The 12,143-nt window shown below is 40.8% G+C and overlaps 1 protein-coding gene across 2 annotated transcripts in view; it reads left to right on the top strand.

Annotated features, from left to right (window-relative positions):
- Positions 1–573: 573 nt before the first annotated feature.
- ripor2 (RHO family interacting cell polarization regulator 2) overlaps positions 574–12,143 on the top strand; it is an 86,395-nt gene continuing 74,825 nt past the window's right edge. For both annotated transcript variants that reach the window (XM_072283617.1, XM_072283620.1), the window contains exon 1: positions 574–656. The gene's annotated coding sequence lies outside the window, so the exon portion shown is untranslated. The remainder of the gene's footprint in view (positions 657–12,143) is intronic.

Below are 12,143 nucleotides of genomic sequence, written 5' to 3' on the forward strand. Positions count from 1 at the left end.
GTATGGTTGACGGCCATTCGAAGCAGGTGAAAACTCCTGACTACAACAGTGAGAGATTAAGGATATCCTTGAACACTCCTGCCAATTGGTTGTTACAGATTTTCACTGCCCTCCCAGGTGCAACGAGAGATGTTTTGATGTCAGCCTCTGAGACCGTTTGACTGTTTGACTCTGTGGCTGAGGGATTTTGCTGTAGACGCCCAGAAAATGGTATTTGCTGTAAATTATGAGTTTCCAAATGAGCAACCTTATCTTAGATTCACTAACATTACTGAAATGAAAGAAAGGTACGACATGGGCTGCCAGCTTGCTGTCACTCATTCTCCACTGTAGCAGAAAATAAAGTTTTTAACTCTCAAAGGAGCTGAAGATATGTAGTGATCTCCAGTTTTAGTGAGGTACATGGGTTACTAACTACCTGCTGAGAACAAAGGTGTCTTGTTTTCGTTTTCACTGTCTTCAAGTTATAAAACGATTCAGAGCAGAAGTCCCGGTTATCTTTCATCTGCTGAAATTGTGAGGAGGAAGTGACGATGAATGGATAATTTTAGCACTATAAATAACTCAAGTGTCTCAGCTTGCAGGGCAGCTGCAGACCATTGCACGAGTCTCAAATACAGAGGAGATTGTGAAGACGTACAGTAGATGAAATTCAGGTAACGCCATGCAAACTTCTTGTGGCCATCTGGTCGGTGATAGATCTCAGTTTGACCATTTATTATTTATCTTTGAGGTAGCATTGAGTATTGAAGATAACCTAGAGAGAAACAGTAATTTTGTCTTCTAAGCTGTCTTGCATCAACCGTTGTTTTCCAATATGAAAATGTACCCTCAGTGATCTGCATTTTAACCCTTTGAGATTGTGAGTAGCCAGGCAACCAAGACGTAAACAGTATGACAGGGGCTTTCGCTGCATTTGGTGATCAGATGATTGAACTGATGACTGATCCTTCCTTACTCCCGACTTTATTTGAGAAATAGATGGGCTAGGAAAATTTTGAAAAGGAGCATTGTGCTGGAATATAATTCATTGAAGTGCAAACCATATTCTCCTTGGGCCCCTGAGACAATTAACAGTGTCTTACTCTTAATAACATGAGACATAGATTTGTTTATTGCAACGTGGCTAGGCAGTAAGCATTTACTGATCCTCATACTGTAATTTCAAATCAATTTAGAATTTTTGAGCCATCAACTATACTATAGTTACTCTAGTATATGTTTAGATTGCAGATAAGTAGTTGTGCACATGGATTTGTCTGATCGTGCTTGTGGGTCCATTAAATGCCTGAATATCAGCATGTATGTGCACAGCTGCATATGTATGCATGTTTATATGAGTGTGTGTGTGATCCTTTGGTGTGCGTGTGTATGTGTATGAATGTTTACTGTCTTTCAGCATATGGGTGACAATGACAATGACAATGTGATATATATTTCCTCCTCTTGGTGGGGTCTACCCTTGCATTCCTTGTGGTAATGATGGCCTCATAGTGGTGCCTGATAAGAATTTCAGGATATGTATGCACAGACTCTACATGTGTATGCTCCTTTAAGATTACCTCCCAATAATGCTCTTTTACCATCACTGTTCCTTATTATGTGCAAGTGCCATTATGGGAGGTTCCTTGAAGAGATAATGGTTTACCTATTTCTAGCTGTAATGGGTGTGTGATAGGTGGAATCCCTAAACATAAAAGAAATGTGAATGGTCTCAGATATTTCTCCAGTTCCATTGACCTTCCTCCTCAATTGACACAGAAGGGTGAAGGAGGTAACACAGAGAACGGAGGGGCTGAATAGCCTATTCTGGATTCAGTATTCTGCAATTCATGACCATGTTCTGGCTCCTCGCTGCTTCATTCTGTGTGTTACCTTTCTCCCTCTGAATCCCCAGTGTCTTGGTTATCACTGGCATCTTGCTCCTCTCTCTGTCTCCCCGGCACCTCCCAGCAATGCTATCCCACTGGACTTAACTGCAGAGTGACGGCAGGAATTCCCAGAAATACTGAAGTAAGTGCTATCCACAGCTTACAGCAGTCCCATTCCCCAAATGAATGGAATGTGTAACAGCAATAACCAGCACTCACATATCACTTTAATGAACAAATTACAATTACACCACACAATTATGTTTAGGGCCAGAAATTCTAAAGTCTGGATTAGTATTCCAGAAATGTGGGTTCAAATCTAATAATAATAGTTTGTGAGTTGAATTGAAAGTAATTGTAATGTAAGGCAACACGCACAAAATGCTGGAGGAACTCAGCAGGTCAGGCAGCATCAGTGGAGAAGAGAAAACAGTTGACATTTTGTGCCAAGACCCTTCATCAGTATGCTCCAAGTCAGGTAGTACTACTGATGGTAAGTGTGAAGCTATTTGACTGTCATGAAAATATAAATCATGAAGCCTTTTTAGTGAAGAGAAGCTGATAACCTCACCTGGTGTGGAGATGTACATCAACAGGAATTGCCACTTTAAGCAAAATATGTATAAAATCAGATAAAGCAGCAAACCTCCCCACTCCTCCTTGATAACACTACAGGCGAGTGGCAAAGCTGGGAGAATTCTCCACATCACTGTCCAAATCAGTTTCTCTCACGAAGCCATATCCCTCACCCAATGCCCTGGATTGCTGCTACCCGATATTTCCACAAGCCCTGAAGTGGTTTCCAAAGATAACTCTCTGTTGTCATGACAGCAGTGCCCACATTTCACATATAAATGCAATAAAAATGCATCACAAGACACTGTGGTATCAGGTAAAATTTGAGACTAACACAAAGACCATCCGTTGCCTTATGAAGTGTGTGGCACTATCAGGACAGAGTAACCTAAGAATTTGACTTGGACGTCCTGAAGTCTCAGGACCTGATCTGGAACATACTTGCCAGTGGCCCTTCATACTGAACACCGCCTTCAGCTGTTTAATCATTGAACTTCCCCTCCATTGTCTGTCACAGATAAAGGTACTTGGAGAAGGCTGTACACTGTTCAGTTCCATCCCTATTTCTGCAGGTAATGAGCCTGCATCACACAGCCAAACCCAGAAACATTCAATCTTGAGGCTCTCAAGCGGGAAGTCACATTTTTACTATACAAATGCCAAGCAGTGACTAACTTTAATGAATAAAGGGCTTATGTAGATTAGTTGTGACGTTACTGGGCCAGAAGTCCTGCAGTTGCGATTAATATTCTAGAAATGTGAGTTCAAATTGAATTATAGCAGTTTGAATGATTAAATTTAAATAATTGTCATGCAACACCAATAATGATAACTGTAAATCAATCAACTCAGTTGATGCATTGTTCCAGAGCATCGAATTTTCCTGTATCGATTTCTCCGCCATCAATTTCAAGGAGTCCACTGTTCATTTAGCAAGATGAGCCTCATACAGTATGTCCTCTTGACATGCTTGGCAGCCTCAACACTCATCACTTTAAGTTTTCAATACCTTATACATCCAACTTCTACAACCTGAAAGGCAAAGGGTGACATATTAAAGGAACACCACTATCAAACTGGGGGACACTCTACATACCTGAATCTTGGATAGTTTGCAAAAATTGTCAAGACTGTAGTGATTTTGTAGGAGACTCCTGGTCACCTGAAAGCAGCCCTATGCATGCGACATTTGAAATGAGTAGCTTGAAAGCTTTTGGGGTCAGCCCATTGGAAATATTCCTTAATTTGCTCAATCTTTCAAATCACACCTTGACCTGAACTTGGAAATACATTGTTGTTCTTTCATTGCTTACTGATCAAGGTCTTCGAATTCTCTACCCAATATTGCCACAAGTACTGAAGTGGTTTACAAAGGCAACTCACTGTTATGACAACAATGCTCACATTTCACACACGAATGAAATAAAAATGCATCACAAGGCACTTCACTATCAGGCAAAATTTGAGACTAACACAAAAAGCACTGTTGGAATGGAAAGCAGATGGCTTCAAAGAGGAGGAGAGGCAGCCAAAAAGTTTTAAGGGGTAACATTCTTGAGTACGAGGCCCCCACACTGCAGGGCCAGAGGAGGTCTTCAATGTGGCTGAGGGAGGAGGAACTGGTTCACCACACATACCAGCACATACCCATGAATGATCACCGTGCCCCTTGTCTTTCAACACCGCAGGGCTCTGGTACGCTTTTCTCCTGCATGTCATTGATTCTTTAATTTATGAAATGTAGGTGAGGTAGAGGTCATTAATATATATACAAGACCTTTAATAAATTTTACAGAAATAAATTTTACCTAATTCTTTAATCTCACATACAACTTTGACAGGTGAATATATGTATAGCTGTTAATTAGTTCAAATGACAGTGATTATTTTATCAGATTCATAAGAATTGACTGAAAACTTTATGAAAGAAATTTTATGCATCAAATGTTTGTCTCACAAGTGTTTTGGCTTCCTTTAATATTAATGATGCAAATGTTCTGAAGACCACATGATGTTGGCAAAGCAGTTCTGTCTGTCTTCATTGTGAATTTGCATTCGTTTTCTCTTCCACTTTGTATTCCAAATCCAAGATTTGCAAATGGTGGAAATTGAAATAAAAATGGAAGGAATTGGAAATACCCAGTAGTTCAGGCAGCAGCTGTGGAAATGCCTTTGACCTGGAGGAGGAGGAGAGACATCCATAACGTTTTATGGGATAACATTCTTGAGTATGAGATCCAGGCACTCACAACATTGCAGGGCCAGAGGTGGCTTTCAATGTGGCAGAAAGAGGTTGAGCTGGTTCACCATATTTCTTATTTGATTTCCAATCATTGAGTTGCACCCTATCCTTAACAATTTCCTCAAGATGTACACAGTCAGATTTACAAATACTTGTGATCCCAACTGGTGAGCCACTCTTTATAAACTTTACCCTCCATTACATCTGCCATTTTCTCTTGCTAATCTATTCATACCTCTGTGGATGACTGTATCTCCCCTACTTTATTGACATTGAAAATATTCTGTTTGACACACATTTCCTCCTTTCTACATCTTCATTGTGTAGAAATAAAGGTTTCACACAATAAATTAGAGATTGTTTTCTAAGTCTTGACACTCCATAGCTTCTTGCCTTTCCTGTTTGTAAAACTGAGGAGGGAACTTCAAAGGCAGCTCACACACCACCACCTGCTTTCCCCTGCCACTGTTCCCTTCCCTCTCTCCCTTTCTCACACAGGACTGACAGGATGCCTTTAGGATAATGGTAAGGCTTAATTGGTGGAAATGGGAAACCTGGGTCGCTCCCATACCTACTTCCACAGAGTTATAAAATTGTACAGCACAGAAACAGGTCCTTCAGCCCAGTACTCCACGCCAAACTTTTTGCCCATTTTCAATAACCTACTTGTCAGTAACCTTCTGTCCCTTTCTCTATTTAAACATTTACCCAAATGCTTCTTAGAGGTAGGATGTGTCTGATTCCACCACCTCCCCTGGTAACACATTCCAAATGTCTACCACTCCCTGAGTAACATACTTTCACCTTTAAAACTCCTTCCTCTCACCTTAAACATATGCTTATTTATTCTTGATACCTGTCACGTGCAAAAAATATTTTGAATAAGTACCCTATCTTTGCCTCAAATAACTTAATCCACCCGCAATTGGGTCATCCTTTGGCCTCTATCACTCCAGGGAAAACAAGCCTAGTCTGGTCATCATTCCCAATAACTAACTGCAGCAGGTTTGGGGTTAAAGCTCTTGAGCGAGGTATCAGCAACTATAATGCTTAAATAGACTTTTTTTTAGATTTTGTCATTGAACCTTGGCACAATATTGCAGGGGCGATGAAACGGAATTTTATGGAAATGTTTCACAATCAGAGATATTGAGAATGATAGGAGCTCTCAGATCCAAAGCTGTTGTTTCCTCAGTTCCCGTGGAAGCAGCACTAATTGGAAAATCACAAACAAGAGAAAATCTGCAGATGCTGGAAATCCGAGCAACTCACACAAAATGCTGGAGGAGCTCAGCAGGCCAGGCAGCATCTGTGGAAAAAAGCACAGTCAACGTTTCAGGCATTTTGTATGTGCTAATAGTTAATATTTATTTGTTTAGTTTAATGGACCAGACAGACTTTTGGTTGGATTTCAGAGGATAACTATGCCCAGAGCAGCAAGAGGATGTTGCAGCAGAGTCGACACAAAAGGGGACAACTGAGTCTGTAGATAGCTGTACCTCTCTAATACAAGCCGTACTCCCCCAACACTGCGTACAGACAGGGGCTCGGACTGGGGTTTCTACGCCTCCCGGAAGCAAATGAGCTTCAAACTGGAGAAGTTCATGCTGGTCCTTGCCTGATCCCTTGGGAAATGCCTTGATTCTTTCACAGCACAATGACCAATGCTGAACGCTACTTTGGACCTGAAACCACCCTTTAAGAGTTGGTTATTAGGATGCTCTCCTCTAAACTCAGATTTAACACTCACATGACTCTAGGATGACTACATTTAATACCTCTTGAAAATCACCTAGAGGACTGCAAATGAGCTGTCCCCATTCAGTGCAACGCAAGCTGTGTGCCCACTTGCTAATTACAAAGATTTCAGTATTCATCCAGCTCTAACCACACTGATTTTTGATGCCTGGTTTTGGCATCTGGCTAATATTGTCAGAGCAGCTGACCCTGCTTTGCTGAATTGCAAAGGGGTTTTTCCAGTCATTCACCTGTGTTGACAAGCAACCTGTTGGATCTGAAACCTTGAAAGCAGCCAAGAGTCCTTGAGCACCTGCACACAGCTCCCCACGGAGCTCTACCACTTCAGATAGCTGTGATAAACACCAAACATGTGTAGAAGTGCAGGAAATAACCAGCAACTAACCGATAGGCTGCTAGTGTCCCGAGTGGTGATAGTCTTCTTGTTTTCAACTGCGCTTTTAAGGGCATGTTGGATGAAGCGTGGACCTCCAGTGCTATGGGAAAGTCAGTGCTGATCTCACCATGATGATTACCAGCACAGCTCAATGCAAGAGCACGTTCCTTCCCCAGCACACTGTAGGTTAGGTGAAGCTCACTTCCAAGTGTCTGCGCAGGTCTGGTCACAATCTCTGGTGGCGGTTTGAGGCAAGCTGTGCACGGCAGGTTATAGCAGCAATGGCTGGAGGTGGAGGAGCAATGGACCGCATGCCTCTCTTCCTCTGACGAAGCATCCTACTGCATCGACAATGAGGAGGAATGTGAGGTTGAATGGATAACTCTGCACCATATGGTCACTTGTACTGATGCTTGGAATGCCAGGGACAGTCTGACTGGAAAAAGTGGTGATCATGTTCCCTGTTCCTGCTCTGTCTCCACTCTCACTGACACTCAGCAGTGCTGCAAAGAACACCTGTCCACTCACCGCCCAAGCGCCAACTGGTTTCATTCACTCCATGTCTTCAATTTCACCTTTCAAGCAACTTCCAGAGTTGTCATTGACAGGGCAGGAATGTTTTACTGTTTGTTCACAGGATGGCTGCATTTCTGTCAATGCCACCACCTTCTCTCCATCCCTATTTGCTGCTCAACTCAGGCTGTTAGGAATCAACATCCAGAGTGGTTTGCAGTAACATAGCCCAGAGTGCAACAAGTTTAGCTTTTAGTCAATGGTCAAGATGGAGAAAGAAAGGTTCACAGTTAATTATGCCTTTCACAACCTTATACAAAATCAGTGCCTTACGTTTATTGTTGTGCATTTTGAAGTACAGTCATTGCAATAATATAGGAACCATGCTGCTGACCTCTCAGGCATAACTCTGCTGTCTGTCACTTGTCATGAGCTTCATTCATCCAAAATGCGCAATCCATCATTTATTTCGTCATGACCACGGATGAAAGAAAAATGAAGAGTTATGGCTATGTAGGAGGGAAGAGTTAGACTGATTTTGGAGTATGTTAAAAGGCTGACAAAACAACACGAGCTGAAGGGCCTGTTCTGTTCTACAACAGTCAAATAGTTTTATTGAAGCACTTTGAACTGTCCAGATTACCTTTTTTGGGTACTGGTTAGGATATAAATGTTAGTTAACAAAACTCCTTTTATTAAATATTACTCTTTATTAAATTTTGACAGCTTTCATTGCTAGAAGAAGGAGTTGTAAACCTTGGTTTAGCCCTCCAGTTGAAAGGTAACACTTAGAACAGTTGTTCAGTACCGTGTGAGCTGTCATTCTCAACCTCACACTCATGCCTAGAACAGAGCCCCAGCAACAAGCTTTGGTCCCCAGTGGAGAAGTCCCACCACTGAGCTCAGACCACATCAGCAGTTCTGATTTGGCTTTGGTATTTACTTTCTTAAGTAAATGCAAAAAAATTCCCTCCCATTGTGTTGTGATTGGAGGAAATAGTCTGCAAATTTATGCCACGCCCGCAGAGCCCTTTTTGCCTCGTATTGCATCAAACACCCCAGCACCAACAACTAAAGGCAGTTTACTTGCTTTAGATAGGCAGCACAATGCTATGACTGATTTTGAACTGCTGATGCAGTCCGAGCTCAGTGGAAAGACTCCTCCAATGGGGATGAAAGGTTGTTGTTGGGGTTGTGTTTTAAGCATGAGTGTGAGATTGAGAACGGCAGCTCACACAGTACTGAATATTGAATCTCTAGGAAGAGGTACAGTTGACGTTTCAGGCCGAGACCCTTTGTCAGGACAGTCCTGACGAAGGGTCTCGGCCTGAAACGTCGACTGTACCTCTTCCTAGAGATGCTGCCTGGCCTGCTGCGTTCACCAGCAACTTTGATGTGTGTTGCTTGAATTTCCAGCATCTGCAGAATTCCTGTCGACTGAATATTGAGTACGTGTTGTAAGTACTCCCTTTCATTTGATGTACCATACTAAGGCTTACAATTGCCCTCTTATGGGGATAATAGCTGTCAATATCTGATAAAGCTCAGAGGAATTCTGAAAACCAACATTAATGGCCTAACAAATACCTATAAAAAGGATGATCTAATAATTTATTTATTTGACATTTGAAAGTGCTTCCATAAAGAATTTTGTCTGTAGTGTCTTTATTCTTCAAAAATGCACACCATTAAGTGTAAAGCCCTGGTTTTGTTTAAGGTTCTGAAAGGCATAATTAAATGTGAATCCTTCTATCCTGAAAATTGACTAAACTATTGAAGCTAAACTTGCTGCACTATATGTTATTTTGCTTGATAGACAGGTATAGAAATGTAAAAGGTTTTGACAGCGATTTGAGAACTGCATTGAAAAGTTAAATCATCTGTCATGTGTTATCTATAGGCAAAGGGGTTGGTTACCAGGGACACAGCCAGGAATAACTCAACTGCCTCTCTGCAGCTTACCCAGATTAGCACCAAATCTGTCCGATGTTACTGGACTGAAGCATGCCACTGACATTTTTTTTGTTTCAAATATACCCTTTTGTTGAATCAGTATCTTAATCAGGTTTAGTGTCACCGATATACATTGTGAAATTTGTTAACTTTACGGCAGCAGTACAATGCAAAACATGATAAATAAATATAGAGGAAAAATGAAACTACAGTAAGTACATGTATGTCTGTTAAATAATTAAGTTAAAATAAGTATGCAAAATAAAAGAGAAATTAAAAAAAGTAGTGAGGCAGTGTTCATGGGTTAAATGTCCATTTAGAAATCAGTTGGCAGAGAGGGAGAAATTATTCCTGAATTGCAGAGTGTGTGCCTTCAGGCTTCTGTACCTCCTTTCCAATGATAACAATGCGAAGAGAGCATGTCTTGAGCATGGAGGTCCTTAATGATGGTCGCTGCCTTTCTGAGGCACCATTCCTTGAACATTTCTTGGATATTATGGAGGCTAGTAACCATACTAGAGCTGACTAATTTTGCAAGTTTCTGCAACTTACTTCGACCTTATATCTACAAATGTTTATTTGAATTAAGATTATTTAGATAGAGAAAATAATTTAGGAGTTAGCTAGATTTTAAAAATGATTGAAGTGATATAGAGGCAATGGCTGATCACTCAGCTAACTCTTTATCATCTAAGGAAGAATTAGAGGAATTATAAGCATTAGGTAATAAACTAGCTCTTCAATTATGCCACGACCACCTCCTATTTGACTGATGAGCTGTGAAAGAATGACTCACCCATTGCTACTTCAGGCAGTGTTTTCAGTGAAATGATGTCAGCTTGAACAGATAATGGGTGATCTGCTAACCAGTTGGAGGCTATATCTTTCCTAGTGTTTATTTTACTTTGGTGATAAGGAGTCTGCAATTTTTTTCTCTTGTTATAATGCTATTGTATAAAATAATAACCAATTAACATCCAAGACAACTGAATGATTTATTACAAGACATTGAAATACAAATGAGTCTCTGAGATTTGGTCAGCACTAGTCACCACTGTTTCATAAGAGGCGAGTGCACGAATTTTTTTTGATTGCAGTTCTTATACATTGATGTGTATTGGATTGGTCTACGTGTGAGTTATGAAACTATTTAAATAGTCGGGATGTCTAAATAAACAGCTGTAGAAAGCTATACTGTGCAACAGCTGACAGTTGCTTGCTTTTTGTTAACACATGACACAGAATCCCTAGCTGCACCTAGGGATTTTTGTTTCTCTCTCTCTAAATTATCCCCTGAGCCAACTACTTTTAGCATCAGTCATCTCACAGTCAGCAACCGTGTGTAGAAGACAAAAGGAAATCGTCTTTAGACATTTTGCCTGGAGTGGTCATAGACAGACTTGTTGGTGCCTGACTGTGGGTAGCAGAGTCTCACCATCTGGACAAGCAAAGGAGTTTTAGAGAGGGAACACTAGCCAGACAACACTTGTTATGAAGAGCATGAAAAGGAGTCTCCTCGCAAGTGAGATGTCCAAACTCTGAAGATGTTTCTTAATCGGTACAAATTATTGCAGGGATGAGACCCAGAATTTCTGATGGATACAAGCAATGTAGGTAAGGACGACTGCTTAAGTGGGAATGAATGCCCTTTGCGACAACAGTTCCTACCACATTTTCAGTAAAACTAAGCCTTAAAAATCCCTTCTCCAGCTTGTATCCCTTTTGCCAATCAACTTTCCAGCTCTTAGCTCCATCCCTCCCCCTCCTGTCTTCTCCTATCATTTCAGATCTCCCCTCCCCCTCCCACTTCCAAATCTCTTACTATCTCTTCTTTCAGTTAGTGCTGACAAAGGGTCTCGGCCAAAATGTCAACTGTGCATCTTCCTATGGATGCTGTCTGGCCTCCTGCATTCCACCAGTATTTTGTGTGTGTTCCGTAAAAATTAAGATGATTTTATTGTCAAGTGCACATATACAGTAAAGTACAGTACTATGGAAAACTTGCTTGCAGCCACATCACAGGTGTATAGTTACAAACAACATACTGGATTAAATTATACATAACATTATACAATGCAGTCAAATGAACACTGCAAAGCAAGGCCTTTGTGAAATAATCACTGACATTATTGAAGACAAATCCGCAGTAGCGCAAGAGGTAGTCATAATATTCCATTGCTGAGTTAGCATTAGGGCTGTGCAGGTCCGTTCAAGAATGAGTTTTCTGTGTTGATCTTGTGTTAGGGTTAATAATGATTTTAAATAAACAGGGTAATCCATGAAATGCTGTTCAGTGAGATGCCAATTTCAATTTAAAAACAAGGTAAAATCAAGCAGACCCTCACTAACTAAAACATTTTTATTAATAAAGATAGAGAGGTATGTGTCTGTTGTTCAGTCAGTTTTAATCATGTCAATATTATCTGATCACTCTTTCATTTCTTCTGGGAGAGGTCGTCCATTCCCTTGGACATGGTACACATTGCATTAACCAACCTAAACTCCTGGGAATATTTTTGCTGAGTTGCTGTTGGAACATTTGTGATTGTTTATAAGATATTCGATGGATTCTAATTTGATAGAATTCAAAATGAAATTAGAAATATATGGAAAATGTGAACTTGGGCATTTGGTACTTCATTGAATATATCTGACTTGTCCCTCCAATAACCACACAAAGACCCAATGTGTCAATGAGTGTGCTGGGCTCTAGCGAGATTGCAGTGAGGGAGACTTCTATTCAACATCCTTGCACTGTCATAAGCATCTAACCCTGGAAAATGTTGTGAAGATTATTTTCAGTAATCCTGTTGTGATATTATTGTGGTGATGCAGACAGTCCTGAACTGAAGAA

The sequence above is a fragment of the Mobula birostris genome, chromosome 19, assembly GCF_030028105.1.
Source record: "Mobula birostris isolate sMobBir1 chromosome 19, sMobBir1.hap1, whole genome shotgun sequence".
Classification (NCBI taxonomy): domain Eukaryota; kingdom Metazoa; phylum Chordata; class Chondrichthyes; order Myliobatiformes; family Myliobatidae; genus Mobula; species Mobula birostris.